This window comes from Elaeis guineensis, chromosome 7 (assembly GCF_000442705.2).
Source record: "Elaeis guineensis isolate ETL-2024a chromosome 7, EG11, whole genome shotgun sequence".
In the NCBI taxonomy this organism is placed as follows: Eukaryota; Viridiplantae; Streptophyta; class Magnoliopsida; order Arecales; family Arecaceae; genus Elaeis; species Elaeis guineensis.
Window position 1 is genome coordinate 36,717,392 of NC_025999.2, and position 16,905 is coordinate 36,734,296.

A 16,905-nucleotide genomic window follows, 5' to 3' on the forward strand; every position below is an offset into this window, starting at 1 on the left:
TGGCTTACGCCCTGTCCATATCTCATATGGAGTCTTAATTACAGACTTACTTGGAACTCTATTTAACAGATAACAGGCTGATTCGAGTGCATATCCTCAGAAAGATATCGACAAGCTAGCAAAACCCATCATGGATCGGACCATGTCTAACAGAGTCCGATTCCTCCTTTCAGACACACCATTATGCTGTGGTGTTCCTGGAGGAGTCCATTGGGAGAGAATTCCATTCTCTCCTAGATATGTGAGAAATTCACTAGAAAGGTATTCTCCTCCTCGATCAGATTGAAGAGTTTTAATACTCTTCCCAGTTTGTTTTTCTACTTCACTTTGGAATCGTTTGAACATTTCAAATGAATCCGACTTATGTTTCATCAGATAGACATATCCATATCGGGATAGGTCATCCATGAAAATTATGAAGTAGAAATATCCACCTCTAGCACTGGTGCTCATGGGCCTGCATACATCAGTATGTACTAGGCACAAGAGCTCAGTAGCTCTCTCACCTTTTTCAGTAAAAGGTGACTTGATCATTTTACCAAGAAGACAGGACTCACAGGTTGGAAGTGATTTACAATCACTGACTTCGAGGATTTCCTCTTGAGTCAACCTGTTTATTCTGTTCTTGTTTATATGACCTAGCCTACAGTGCCATAAGTAGATATCTGACACACTATCTAATCTAGGGTGCTTGCCAGTAGAATAGACTCTTATCGGCTTGATCTTTTTGGTCTGACTCTGCACTGATGTCCCAGCCTGAACTTGCACCTTCACTTTCTTCTTCTTGTTCTTCTTCCCTTTTGTTAAAAGGTCAAGAACCAGAAGACGAACCTCCTACTAAGTTCACCGACTCCTTGTAAAGTTGGTGATCCTTCTCAAAGTTCTGAAGCAACCCCAGTAACCCATGGTAGTTCTCTTCAGGCTTTGTCATTCTATAATGAGTGAGGAATGGGAGATAAGACTTGGGCAGTGAGTTCAGTATTGCATCTTTCCCAAGCTTCTCATGCAAGAGAAAGCCGAGCTTGCTCAATCGTTCTATCAGCTCGATCATGTACAATACATGATCAGTGACAGAGGCACCATCCCGCATTTTGGCGTTGAAGATGGCACAACTAGTCTTGTGCCTCTCCACGTCATCGGGTGTGCCAAAGGCATCCTCCAACACTTGAAGCATGTCCTTTGGTTGAGCCGTCTCGAATCTGCGACTGAACTCATCGCTCATAGCAGCCAGCATGATATAGCGCACTGTGGTCCGATCACTGAGCCACTTCTGGTAAGTGTCTCTGACTGTTCTACGTGCATTGACTGCTGGCTCCTCAGGTGCAGGATCCATTATCACATATAGGATCCATTCATGCTCCAGGACCATCTTCAACTTTCGATACCAGCTACCGAAGTTGGGTCCCACCAACTTATCATTGTCCAATAATGATCGGAGCGATAGGAAAGTGGCCATATTTGCACAAAGGAGAACCATAACCTAATTAGTAATTGATTCATTAAACCTAAAGATTTGGACTTTAATCAAAAGGTTTCTCCCACTATTTTATTCGAATTGGTAGCCTCTACCTCCAATTCGAGGAATTACCCTAATTCCTTAGTGGGTACTAGAATCCACTTAGACTGCACACAAGCCCAACTTTGGTTAGCCAACCCATGTACATCTAAGGGTAGGTTCATAACTGATTGTTTCTCTAAACAATTTTTAGTAATTTTAATTTTACCCCAAAAACCTAATCAGTAGGCTTTGGCCTCCACTGTAAGGATCCGGTTAGGTCCAACCATTAACATGATCATACTTGGTGTATCTAACCAACGAATGATTAAGCCCAACTTTGGTGGCTCACCTAACCACCATTAGAGAGACACTTCCAAGTCATCATATGATGAGTGATAATTCCATTAGTCAACAAGCACCAGGCCTTTGGGTCTGCAATGATTATTGAGTTAATGGACTCATTATCAAACACCTTAATGGGAGGCTATAACTCAGCTATCTCCATAACTTTATCATTTTAAGGACCTAATAATTTTAGAGGATTTAAATAATATAGAGGATGAGGTCAGATGAACCAGCTTATCATGATCCTCCCACTGGCTTCACCAAGTTAGCTTAAGAGAGATCAGGGCTGGTCTAGGAGCACCTAAATCAGTCACACTGATTTACCTAGCTGACATGGGTCAGCTCGAATAGTCAAGTGATCCGATCAAAACATAATTTCACCAAGAGGCCAGGTAAGTTCGATCAGTGGGAGGGTCTGCCAAAGCTTGCCTTAGACACCATCAGAAATGGCCAGGTAAGCGGGCTCCCAATTAAAAACCACCGGTCTGGTTTACCTTAGACACCAACTAGTTTAATTAGTTTCGAATAGATCAACCTAACAGTTCATGCTAGACCGCTTAGCCAAGAATCAAGTCCATTTGGTTCTCGTTAAAGACATGGACTTGACCAACTACAACTATTGTAATTGATCTAGAGAATCCTTGACCTAACCTAAGACAATAATTGATTAAATTTAGTCAATTCTCTAATTAAGTCCATCTTTAATCTAACCATAGGTCTAACCCAATTAATGGACCTAATTCTCACTAACCCATTAACCCAATGTGTTATGATTTGTGTCTTAGGTTCTTCAATTCACAATCCTAGAACCTAATCAAACAACTTCTTAATTCTTAATTAAGTTTTGGGTTGAGGGTTGGGTTTGGATTTTCAAAAAATAATTTTCATATTTGTAAAATAATTTTACAATATGATTCTACCAACCATATTGCATGTTTGATTCATAATCAAGATACAAGTGAAATAAACATGAAACTACTTTAGATCTAATCTAAACAGGTTCATGTAATTGAAACAGTTTCAACTTTAAACAATTTCTATGCACAAAAATTATTTAACAAAGAGATTTTATTTCAGATTTAAATATCTTTTAAATCTAATAAATCATAAATTTAATCTAGATCATATCTAACAAATTTATGATTAAAGATAGATCTACACAAACTAGGACAACCTTTGCACTGTAAGGGGTAAACCTTACAGCAGGACAACCTTGCAGTTCGTGATTGATCTAAAATTTTAATTTCAGATTTAATAATCAGATTATAAATTAGATCTAATCTAAGAAATAATCTAAGCATGTATAAATAATCATGTAATAAAGAACCTAGGCTCTGATACCAATTGTAGGAACCAGATCTAGGGTTTCAGGGTTAGATCTTGAAACTTTTTCAAGATCAGGCAGCGAAAGACTAAAATAAATCAAAATTTATTTTTTAAAATCAAAGAATCTCTAGATATAAGATTCTATTACATGATTATTACATAGTATTAAATCAAAAATTAAAATACATAAATATATCATGAACTACATGTTGATCATATCAACATGTTTCTATACTACATCTAATGTATGTATTAAACAATAGATCAGATCTATTACCTTGCAAGTTAGACACTCTAACCTCGCTGATCCGGGCTTAAGGATGATGTTGCAAGCCGCACATACATCCGGCCTCTAGGAGTCATCCACACGAGCCCACAAATCTCGATCAGAAGTCCTGCTTCAGGAAATCAGCACAGTATGCTAGTACTGCGCTGATCCTTCTTTGATGGTTGATCAGGTGCCTCCTTCTTCTTGATTTGGACTCTTCCAAAGATGGAAAGTAAAAGGATGAGTTTCAGATCTGAGATGCTCTCAGAAAACTCAAGATGGAGGGAGGAAAGATATTAAAACAAAAAACCCTAGAAGAAGACCCTCTTCTTCTTCACATTTTTCTCTCTAGACACCCTAACTTGCGTCTTTTATATCTCCACGACCCAAAGGTATTTCTCTCTGATTTTTGGATGGCACAAAGGTCTCTCAAATATATGTCTTCTCCTAAAAGTTTACAAAGAAACTCATTTTATACAAAGAGATATGATAGAGTCCTTGTCTAGGTCAAATACCTAATCAAGGCTTATCCAAACATGGCAAGTTAAGGGGCACCCAACTCTTGAGCACCTCCTCCATATTTTCATGCATGGATCACCAGCAAAGGGTGGACAATGTGTACCCTAAAAGCCATGAAAATTCTAAAAAAAATTTAGATAAATTCGGTGAAAAATTGAAAGAGTTTTGGATTTCTAAAACTCTATCTCATAGAATTCGAAATCCAAACTTATTCCTTTTTGATTTGATCCAAACCACCTTCCATGTAAGAAAGAAGAGAGGAAACCTTTTGTGAACGTGGGAGAGACCTGGGAGAGGGCTTTTGTCACACAAAATAAGTGAAGATTGGCATTGAATAAGAGAGAGGGCGTGGGGAAGGCTTGTGTGGCGCAAGGTGGAATCCTAGTCTTACTAGGATTGTATCTTATGGCTTGTTTTAATTTGATTTTCCAAACCAAATCAAACCAAAATTAGATCAACCTAATTAAAATAGGTCATAACCTAATTAAAACTTAATTTAATCAGATTAAATTAGATTTAAATCTGATTTAATTTTCTAATCAAATTAGAAATTAGATTGACCCAAGTCCTAGTTGAACTAGGACTAGTTTTTCCTTGCGCTTGGCTTATCCAATAAACCAATTGGACTTAATCCAATCAAGCCCAAAATAAATCTAATTAAATCATATTTAGTTAGACTTAATCTCAGCCCATTGGCTTAATCAAATTAAGCCAATTAGCAATCGAATTGCTAATCGATCCTCCTGTAATACTTGCACTGGGTTAAATGTCAATCGTATGGATCATTTAACCCTAGAACGATTCTTAATCGTTGATCAACCATCCAATCGGATCATGAACTCTAATGTGTGTGACCTCATAGGTCCGAACCTAAGCCGATAGTATAGAAATAAATTTTATACCAATCGAAGTGACCATCTAGCAATGGTACCCGACGATCGGATAGGTCGAATGTGTAGAACAACATCCTTAGAACCCATGCAGATATAGTTTTCATATAATTCATCCCCTTGACCAAAATGATCATAGGATACCCCAGAGTTCAACTGTCAACTCTGATCAGGTTGTCCACATTGTATTTCAAAATATCAAATCCATCTAATGGATTACCCTGGCCAAGGTTTTGCTAAATTGAAATACAGCGACTCATTCTTCTCCAACTCTTGGAGTGGTCAATTCCATCTCGATCACACTCTGACTTCGCAAGTACTTGACTGTGCCCAGAAGCCTTCCATCTCTGAATTAAAAATTCAGTTAGTCCAGTACCAAAGCACAGTGAGTTGCTTGCAAGTCACTGAGGCGATCTCAAGTCTAAGGGATACTTATACCTATATCCCATCGGAGACATTCTCGATAGCAGAATACTCTGGAGTTGGTCACGTTCTATGATGATGTACCCTTACATCTCACCTGTATGCCATACCAGTGTCTCCACACTCCTTAGTTAAGAGGACAACCAACCCATATGGCCTACAGCAACCTATGCTCGATAGAAGCTATCGTCCTTATTAACAGCCTATCATTTGGTCGTGAACAGTTTTAAAGACTAATCGATAAATCCTCTCTTTATCGAACTTAAATAGTCCTAAGGACTTCATCATAACAACGGAGTTCATTAGAAGATGAAAGCTTATGATGAAGATGCCAAATATATTTTATTTATTAACAAATCAATTACAATACTTGGTTGCTCAACCGTCAACAGCTTGACGATTGATTTTTTGGGACACATTTCTCAACAATACTGCTAGATGTCACTGATGGATTTTGGGAGCAATTAGAATGATATTGATGATCGATCATTCTAATTATCTGAATCAGAAGAGTTCTGGTCCATCGGAAGGAGTTTCAATGATGTCGATGATGAGATCACGACATATCTCATTACCATATAGAATTGAACCTAACAGGATCACACAAATAAGGGTTAGGGTCTGGATGTCATCAATTGGGCTAGCCCAATTGATTTGGATAAGATCCAATTAGGTTCAAGGAAATTGTGCTAGCACACGATTGAGCCTAACTTTCTCCTCATGTAATCTTTTCTGTCTCTATTGAGCCAAATGTAATTTGACTCATCCAGAGAACTTTGGGAAGGTTTCTCTCAGTCTAAACAAAGCTTGTCCAGCTCAAAAAAGATTTGTCTTAATTCATGAGATGAATTTAAGACAACACCTGCTAATTCCTGTCACCTGCCAATTTCATTTTAGGACATCTGTCAAATATTGACATATGGATCTTAAACTGAAGAGAGCTCATTGGAGAATTTTTGTGGAGTGTCCATATGCTAAAACTCAATTGAATTGGGTGCCATAATCAGATTATGGCATGAGCCCAATTGGATTAAAGTGGGCGCCCCAAATGGATAAGAACCAAAGAGTCCTGATAAACATGGACTCTTTGGCGCCACCTTGCTTGTGCTTATCTAAAGTTGGCACCAACATAGGAGAGAGGATGGAGATTCTTATCTGATGTGATCAGATGATATCACTCCACCAATCAGAATTTTTTTGGAATTTATTAAAATTTTTTATTGGTTGAATGATGTGGCAATGTGCAGCATACAGGGCCTATATAAACCCTTCTGCGCCTAGGGTTTTGTGGAAGAAATTATTTTATGCAAAAAACCTAATAGCTGCTTCCCCCTCCCCTCTTCTCTATATCCTCTCTGCTCTCCTTCCTCCCCTCTTCACATCCAAAGAGTTGGACATCCATCTGGCAAAGATCCAAGGCGTGGTGATGCCTGGAACAGAAGGCTGCAGGACTTCTTCGACAGGCTGCTGCTCCAACTTCAGAAAGACTTTTGAAGATCTTTCTAATCAGATTTAGATCTAATTTTTGGAGCATAGATTTTTTAGGAGAAGATGTTCTAGGTCCTGCTTGAGTGGATATCGATAGAGGATAGATGCTTGCGTGGCTACATTAGAACCTCAGACTGTGCAGAGATCATCTACAGGGTAATCAGATTATCCTTGAGGTATTACTTATTTTCTCATCCCTTTTAGATTTATTTTAGACTTAATATCATATATGAAGATTAGACCTAGAGACTTAGATATGAAATATATATAGGATAATTTTTTTTTTAAATTATTCCACCCCAGATTTGATGAAATCTGGAAGATCCTACGAGGAAAAGTAGTTTTCCTCCTTCAACTGGTATCAGAGCTAGGTTGTTGGCTCTATTTCAGATCTAATTTAGATCTAATTTTAATTTTTATTTATTTGATATTAAAGATTTTAGATATCACATCAGATATGATAGGATCTAAAATTAAAATATTTAAAATTAAATCTAAGAAGATCTAACATGCATGAGATGCATGACTAGACTAGGAATAGTTTGATCTATAACTAGTTTCGTAGTTTTATATTTTAATGAGATTAAAATATGAATTAGATCTAATTTATTCTCTATTTTTTTGATATTATAAATATTATAATCAGATCAAAAAATAAAAAATAAATTATAATTGTTACATAAAATTGATCTGATGCATGCCTAGACTAGTTGTAGAACTATTCTAGTAACTTATCTAGAATAATTTTTATTTTGAATAATTTAATTTAAATCTCATTTTTTAGATATTACATGTGATGTATAAAATTTGAAAGCATGCTAATTAGATTAATTTTTGATACATGAGATGTATGCAAAGCATGTATTAGTTAGATCTTAAATTGTATATGTGATATGTTAATTTAGATCTAACTAGTTTTGTAGTTAAATTTATATTTTTGATTAAAGTGTTTCTCATGGCCGTCCGATCATAAGAACGAAGTAGGATTTTAAGATCCTCTCTTCCCATTCAATAGGGTGTTCATATGACGTGTAGGGGTGCCACGCGTTCATCCTTAATCAGAAATCAAAACTTATTTTTCTGCAAAACCCTAGATCCTGAAACCCTAGGATTTATTTTACATGCTTTGTTTATGAACCCAAACTTAATTAATAAATTAAGCTTATAAAATTAAGTTAGGTCTAAAATTGAGAATTTCAGATCTAAGATATTTTCATAAAATTGGGTTCAGACTTGGGTAGCTCAATTAAGTCTAGTGGTTGATCAAACTGAATCAAGAGTTGGTTAGATGGGATTATGAAAGCTAATAATTGACCAGCCTAATAGGATTAAGTCTGGGTCAAGCTCAAATCACATTCGGATGTGACTTGATCAAGTTAAGACCTAATTTGGCTCAGTGGTTAGAGCTTAGATTGTAGGCTAACCCAATTGGTTCTGGTTCGATAATTTGGTATCTAAGGTAAGTTGGGCAGATGCGATCGAATGGTTTTTAATTGGGAGCTACTCGACTCGAATGCGTTCTTGTCGAGTTAATGGCATATCCCTCCCACCGGTCTCACTTACTTGGCCATATGTGTCGACTGTGTCAACTCAGTTCTGATTAGAGATGGCTAACAATTAGAGCTAACCCATGTCACTAGGTTAGTCATAATTGTTATGACTATGTCAAGTCAAGCTTAATGAGATCTAAATCAAATCTCTCTAAGAAAATATTAAGTCTAGATCTTCCATCATTGTGGATGTGCCAGTCCTTCCCGGGGTTGATTGTTTTCGGCTGGTTACAGTGGCTCAGTTGCACCGAAAAGACACAACCATGTCCATTAGGCATTGGATGCTATGAATTAGAGGATGGGTTGGGCTCAATATTTTAGATACGCTGAGGAACCCAATCAGGAATCTAGTTCGTGCAAATGGTGGGTTTGACTTAACTAAGGATTGGAGCAATATCTCGGACACGGTGAGCTTCATGAATTAGAGACCAAGTTTTGGGTGCACCATGATTAGAGAATCATTGGATAAGAGTTATCCACTCATCGGATGACCCATCACCAATAACTATTAGGTGAGGTGGTGAGCTAGTTGGTGAGACCGCACCACCCACTAGAAATCACTAATCACAGAGATTTTCACATCTCTACCAAGGGAGTGTAGGAATCTGAAAAAATAATGGGAGCCTAATTTATTTAAAAATAAAACCTCTAAACAAATTGGTTAAGTCTGATTATAAAATCTAACTAGAAACTTTTGACTCTCTACAGGAAACATGTCTGCCTCAAACCCCCTGACCAAAATACTAGACACCCACAGATTGACTGGATCTAATTTCAAGGACTGGTTGAGGAACTATAGAATTATTCTGGATTCTGAAAAATTGACTCATGTCTTGGACCAGGACCCACCTGCCATACCAGCACGTCCGACTGCTGAACAGAGAGCATCTCTGGAAAAGTGGACGGATGATGATAACAAAGTAAGGTACTACATGTTGGGTTGATGCGTAGTCATTGATAGCACCAAAAATAACTCTACTCACTACGTACGTAGAATGAGTCGAGATCGTATCCTCAGGGACCTTGGGCTAAGTTGAGATTACAAAATAAAAGAAAGAAGCATTATTTTGATTTAGAAAATAAATTATTTTAAAATTGATGTAATTAAAAAATAAAGAGCTCGAGAGTTTTGAATTAATTTTGCACTAGCAGAGTTGTATCTCTTTTTTAATTAAATAGATGCGATTAATCTTAGAAAAAATACCTATCTTTTCTCAGCACACCCCGTACCCGTAGATCACGACGTGTCTTCGAAAAGTACTAGGTAAACAACTCTTCTTTCCTCAGCATGCCCCGTACCCGTAGATCACGACGCATCTTCGAAAAGTAAAAGTTGTTCCTAATATTAATCTAATAGGAAAGCATAAATAAAAGTATATGAAAGAGAGCAAATAAAGAACTCATGATGATTTAAATAAAAAGCATAATCTTTATTGCATATAAAGAAATACAAGAAAGTTTAGAACAATAAACCCACTCTGTGTCGTTACAAAATTTCTTCTCCACTCCCGAGACTGCTAGCTTAGCTACTCATGAAGTAGTCCCTTTCTATTCCTCTATGCAAGGCTCTAGAAGAATTTCTGGGCTCCCCCTCCAATGGGAGTACAAAAGACTTTTTATAGGTGTTAGGAGGGAGGAGTTTTACATGGTTTTCTGATGTGGGACTAAAGAAAATACTAAGGACTAAAAGATAAATGGATGAGATGAAAAGATCACAAGCAGATAAAGAAAATATAAATTCTTCCTCTTGAAGTATTTTCAAGTATTAAATTTTTTCCTTTTATTTTAAGATCCCTCTGTTCGCCACTGTGTCTGCCTTGCCAAACTCCCTGCGAACCCGCTGCCGCGATGCCACGCCCACGCCGTGATGCTGCGCCCGCTGCCGCGATGCCGTGCCTGCACGCCCTTCTGCGTGCTCCTTCCGCGTGAACGCTCACGTTAACACTCCTTTTTGATTCCAAAAAAAACTTTTGTTTCTTTACAATGACGTCTATATCATTTTGGGTTTCTTACATAGTATCTTCATTTTCTATAATACCGTATGCATCCTTCTTTTATTTAAATTTTATTTTAAGTCCAATTTTCTTCAAACTTGAGTCTTTTTGATCTACGAATCAGACTCTTTGTATCGACGATCATCTTTTCTGTAAAACATAAAAAGAAGCATCAAATTCTTCATAAATAAAATAAATTAACTATAATTTTTTACTTTAAATGACTTAAATTAAGTGTTTATCACACCCTCCAACTTGAATTTTGCTCGTCCTTGAGTAAAATAGATATATCAGCATTGTGTACCGACTCGATCTTGAATAAAAAGTTAGGTTAGACATCTAAAAGGTAAATAATACCTGGTCAGACCATTAAAGAGATACTTCATTGGATTATCAATTTGACTCAATTAGTGGCTGAGTATTAACTAAAGAAATTTCAAGAGCTTTTCTTTCACCAACTCCCCACTTTACTCTTTAAATCCTCTAACTTAATGTGAGAGAGGTTTATTATCTTCTTGCAATTTAGTCCCTTTATTATCCACTATTTTTTTAACATTGCTCACCTTTTTACGCGAACCACAATGCTTACTTAAGCGAAAGGGCCCAGTTACTCAGTAGAAAACCAATATTTTTTTTTTAAGTAATTTTTAAGAAAAATTTTTGCATACCTTGATCTTTCCACCCAATCTCTCATGAAGCAGATTCTTTATTGAGATCAGTAAGAAGAGGGTTGTAGAATCACTCCTAAAATTTGGTCTAGTCTAAACCCTACCATTCATTGGATTTTCTTAATAATTTATTCCTTAGTATATCTAAAATTATCTTGACCGTTAATCATTCATTGATTAGGATGCCTAATTGACTCTTAATCAAAATAAAATTCGGATACACAAAACTAATTATTTTTTGACCATACTCGAGGATTTGATTAATTTCCTTCCCCCCCCAACTTAATCTACATTGTCCTCGATGGAGTAGGAAAGCAAAAAAAATAAAAGGAGAGAGTGCACCTGGGATAATTTTTGCTTCGGAAGTTGAAGATAGCTTCATTGATTAATAGGCTCTTGTTCTAAATTTCTGTAGTTACAGTAAAGTAAAAAAAAAATAAAATTATTGGATTACCTCCCAACAAGCACTAAGTTTTACGTCTTCAGCCAGACGTCAAGTTTATTATTCATTATAAAGTGGATCACACAGGTAGATGGTGTCGATTCGTTCTTTATGTGCAATTTCATCTACATATGGCTTCAGACGTTGGCCGTTTACCTTAAATGTATTGTCATTCTGGGGATCATGAATTTCAATTGCTTCATGTGGAATATTTGTGTGACAATGAAAGGTCCATCCTATCGGGATCGAAGTTTACCGAGAAAAAAGCGTAACCTGGAATTGAAAAGCCATACCTTTTGATTTAGCTCAAATGATTTTCTAGAGATATATTTGTCATGAAATACTTTGGTTTGAGCTTTGTAAATTTGTGAACTCTCGTATGCATCGTTGCGAAGTTCTTTCAGTTCATTGATTTGCAACCTTCGATTAGAACCTGCATTCTTCATGTTAAAATTAAACATTCATATGGCCCAGAGTGCACAATGTTCTAATTCAACTGACAGATGGCAAGCTTTGCCATAAACTAGTCGGTAGGGTGACATACCGATAGGGGTTTTAAAAGCTGTACAGTAAGCCCATAATGCATCATCTAAGCGAAGAGACCAATCCTTTCTATCAGGCCTAACCGTCCTTTCTAGGATATGTTTAATCTCCCTATTTGACACCTCTACCTGACCATTAGTTTGGGGGTGATATGGTGTGGCCACTTTGTATGTAATATTATATTTTTTCATAAGTGCTTCAAAATGTTTATTCGTAAAATGAGTCCCCCCATCACTAATGATCACCCTTGGGAAGCCAAATCGATTAATGATGTTTTGTTGGATAAAACTAGTTACAACTTTATTATCATTAGTCCGTGTAGCTATTACCTCCACCCATTTTGACACGTAATCAACTACCACCAGAATATATTCGAATACAAACGAGGTTGGAAAAGGTCCCATGAAATCAATCTCCCAAACATCGAAGATTTTTACTACTAAAATGGGGGTCAGCGGCATCATATCCTTCTTGGATAAATTTCCTGTTTGCTGATATTGCAGACAACTTCGGCCAAATTCATGTGCATCCTTGAAAAGCGTTGGCCAATAAAACCCACTCTGTAGTACTTTTGCTGTAGTTTTTCTTCCACCAAAATATCCCCCACATGCCGAAGAATGGCAAAAAGTGAGAATGCTTTGGAATTCACTCTCGGGGACATAACGACGAATAACTTGGTCAGGATAGTATTTGAATAGTTCAGGTTCTTCCCAGAAATAATGTTTAATTTGCGAGAAAAATTGATCCTTTTCTTGTTTTGTCCAGTGAGAAGGTACTTGTCCTGTTGACAAGTAATTGATAATATGGGCAAACCATGGAGGACGGCTAGAGAAGATTATGAAAAGTTATTCGTCAGAAAATTTCTCTTTGACCTCATCTATGCCTATCGTGTGTTCAACTAAGATCTTGGAGATGTGATCAGCTACCACATTCTTGAAACCCTTCTTATCTCGGATTTTCAGATCAAATTCTTGTAAAAGAAGGATCCATCTGATCAAACACGGTTTAGTATCTTTCTTTGAGAGGAGATATTTCAGAGCCGCATGATCAGAGTAAACTAGAACCTTAGACCCTAACAGATATGAGCAAAATTTTTCAAGGGCGAACACTACTGCTAGTAGCTCTTTTTCTGTTGTGGTGTAGTTTAATTGGGCATAGAAAAGAGTCTTGCTAGCATAATAGATCACATGTGGCTCCTTATTGATTTTTTGGCCTAAGACGGCACCTATTGCAAAGTCAGAGGCATCACACATAATCTCAAATGGAATGGACCAGTCAGGGGGTTTTATTATGGGTGCTGTTGTCAGGGCTGTTCGTAATGTGTTGAATGCTTTCAAACAGTCTTCGTCAAAGACAAATGGTGTGTCCTTGGCCAACAGATTGCACAAGGGTCTTGAAATCTTGCTAAAGTCTTTGATGAAGCGTCTATAAAATCCGGCATGATCTAAGAAGGATCGTATTTGTCGGACTGAAGTAGAGAGTGGTAGTTTTGAAATGACCTCAACTTTGGCTTTATCTACCTCGATCTCTCTTTCAGAAATAATATGTCCTAATATAATTTCTTTCTGCACCATGAAATAGCTCTTTTCCCAACTTAGGACAAGATTTGTCTCCATATACCATTTAAGAACTTTGGAAAGATTATGGAGACAATCCTCAAAGGTGGTTTCCAACACAGAAAAATCATCCATAAAATCTTCAAGATATTTGTCCACCATATCCAAAAAAATGGCCAGTATGCACCGTTGAAATGTAGCGGGTGCATTGCAGAGCCTGAATGGCATACGCCGAAAAGCGAAGGTGACATAGGGGCAGGTGAAGGTAGTCTTTTCTTGATCATCCAAAAATACAGGTACTTGATTGTACCCTGAATAACCATCAAGAAAATAGAATAAACTTTGTCCTGCTAACCGTTCTAAGATTTGGTCGATGAAGGGCAATGAAAAATGATCCTTCCTAGTAATGGCATTTAATTTTCTATAATCTATGCATACTCGCCATCCAGATAATATGCGAGTGGGAAGCAGTTCACCTTCTTCATTCTCAACCACAGTAATACCTAATTCTTAAGTACTACTTGAGTGGGACTGACCTATTTACTATCGAATATGGGGTAGATGATTCCAGCATCTAACTACTTTACCACCTCTTTCTTTACTACTTCATGCATGTTTGGGTTCAATCTCCTCTGCATATCTCGATGGGGTTTGGCATTTGCCTCAAAATGAATATGGTGCATGCAAATGGAGGGGTCAATTCCTTTTAAATCGGTAATGGACCAACCGATAGCCTCTTTGTGTTCCTTCAAAATGCCAACCAATTGTGCTTCCTGATTAGGGGTCAGGTCTGATGCAATGATTGCCGGGAGGGTGTCATTGGGTCCTAGAAATACACACTTGAGCATAGCAGGAAGGGGTTTCAATTCTAACGTAGGTGCTGATTCTAAAGATGGGACTATTGGTGTACTGGCTAATATGGGCAATGGCTCATACTTGATTATCCATGGAGGAGTGATTTTATCGTGTGGTGTATCCAACAAGGTGTTAACTTCTTTCATATATCCTTTAAAGTCATACACTCCAAAGTGAGCCAAGCAAGTATCTAAGGGGTCTGGTGCTAGAATTGTGGGTGTTGCATCTTCTATAATGTCTTCTAGTGTATCTACTTCAAAGCAACTATCCATTGATGGTCCTTGGGAAGTACCAAACATATTCAGTCTCAGTTTCTTATTCCCAAACGATACGTCCATGACTCCTGTCCTACAATTAATGCATGCATTTGCTGTAGCTAGGAAGGGTCGTCCTAAGATAATGAGAATTTATCTTGGGTTGCCACTTAGTTTCATGTTCAGAACCAGAAAATCAACTGGAAAGTAAAACTCATCTATCTTGACCAAGACATCCTCAAGCATTTCACGTGGTTCCTTAATTGATCTGTCGGCTAATTGCAGTGTGACTAATGTGGGTTCAGTTCTCCGAATCCAAAAAGTTCATACACCGAACTAGGTAAAAGATTCACACTTGCCCCTAAGTCCAGAAGAGCATTTTCAATGTGATAATCTCCTATAACACAGGAAATGATGGGGGCTCCTGGGTCCTTAAGCTTTGGAGTGGCATGCTGGAAGACAGAACTAGCCTGTTCAGTGAGGCATATTTTTTTTGAGATTTGTGATCTAGATTTATGTTTTTGGGTGCACAAATCTTTCAAAAATTTGACTTAAGCAGGGACCTGTTTGATTGCATCTAGAAGGGGAAGATTGATTTGGACTTGCTTAAACAATTCCAACATCTCGTCAAGTCTTCCTTCCTTCTTATCTGTAGGAATAGGGCTTTTCAGGGCATCTGGAAATGAAACTTTAGGCAAGTAAGATGATTCCGGTGCAGTTGGTTCATTCTCTATTTTAAGATCCTCCTTGTTCTTGGGTGATTTGGCTTCGATTAGAGGTTTAGGGTCGGTCTCATTGGTTTTACTAGTGTGTTCAATGACCTTCCCACTTCTCAGAGTCATGATTGATTTGGCATGTTCAGAAAAAGCTTCTGGGGTATTAGAGCTCTCAATCACAAATTGCCCTCTTGGGTTGCTCTCGAGTTGGCTAGGTAATTTTCCTCCTTCCCTCCTACTGAATGCAGTCGCTAGTTGACCTATTTGGATCTCTAGCTTAGCAATGGATTGTGTGTGGGAGTTAAGGGTCTGAGTATTGACTTCTAATCATTCTAGTGCTTTCAGAACTTTTTTCTCAAAAGCTGAGATGTGACCAGTAGTAGACGGTTGAGGAGCATTTTGAAATTGATGGTATGGTCCATGCCTATATGTTGGGTCCTGATATTGAGGTCGAGGTACGATAGGGCCAACCACTGGTTGTGGTCTCCAGAAAAAAATTGGATGGTTTCTCCAGCCAGGATTATAAGTGTTCGAATATGAATCATTTCCTGGTCTGCGAGCTTGTTGGACTTGAGCTTGCTGAACCTGCTCGTGCACAAACTCAAGAAATTAAGATGCGGCTGGGCATTCACTAACAAAATAGTTCGGACTTGCACATAATGCACAAACTTCTTGGATTGGGTTAGGTGGAATTAGGGGTTGTCCAGTATTTAGAACACGTCTAATTTTTGGGACAGTTCATCTACCTTACTGTGGATATCCATGACGTTTCCAGTCTGATAAATTCTACTTCTTTTTTGTTGAAGCATGGGTTGTTCTCTAGAGGTGGCAAACATATGATGTAAGAAATTCTCACTAAGTGTTTCAAAGAACTGCCAGGCTTCATCCTCACTCTTTAGCATTAATGTCCCACCACATGATGCATCAACTATTTGTCGGTGTTTCTCCGATAGACCATCATAAAAATACTGACAAAGTTGCCATTTAGGGACAGCATGGTGTGGACATTTACGAATGAGGTCCCTTAACCTTTTCCATGTCTCATGAAAAAGTTCACCCTCCAATTGGGAAAAACTAGTGATAGCTTTTCTAATTTGATTTGTTTTTTCGATTGGAAAGTATTTTTTGAGAAATTCTCTCTGAAGATGATCCCAAGATGAAATGGTTATAGAGTCTAAGGAATTTAACCAATGCTTGGCTTTGTCCTTAAGTGAGAAAGGGAACAGTTTCAACCTAAGGGCATCATCAGAGAAGTTTTGGATTTTTACTGTGGAACAAATTTCAAGAAATTCATCCAAGTGTTTGTATGGGTCCTCGTTACTAAGTCCATAGAATGATGACAATATTTGAATAATGCTAGACTTAATCTCATATTGGGTAGCTTCTACTGGAGGTGCTTGAATGCATGGCGAGTAGGTATATGAGGATGGAGTGAAATATTCTTTCAATGAGCGTGGAGGATTAGCCTCATCAGGTGCAGCCATGTTTCTAACTCGGATAGTCCTAAGAGTCTTTTCTAATTCTTCATCTAATGGTTGCAATTCGGGTTTTAGTGATCGTTGACCTAACA

General features: G+C 37.7%; 1 non-coding gene across 1 annotated transcript; it reads left to right on the forward strand.

The window, feature by feature from the left end:
• Positions 1 to 16,325: 16,325 nt before the first annotated feature.
• On the forward strand, positions 16,326 to 16,431 carry LOC140859518 (small nucleolar RNA R71). The gene has a single exon (XR_012143056.1). It is a non-coding gene; the product is annotated as a small nucleolar RNA R71 (small nucleolar RNA).
• The last annotated feature ends 474 nt before the right edge of the window (positions 16,432 to 16,905 follow it).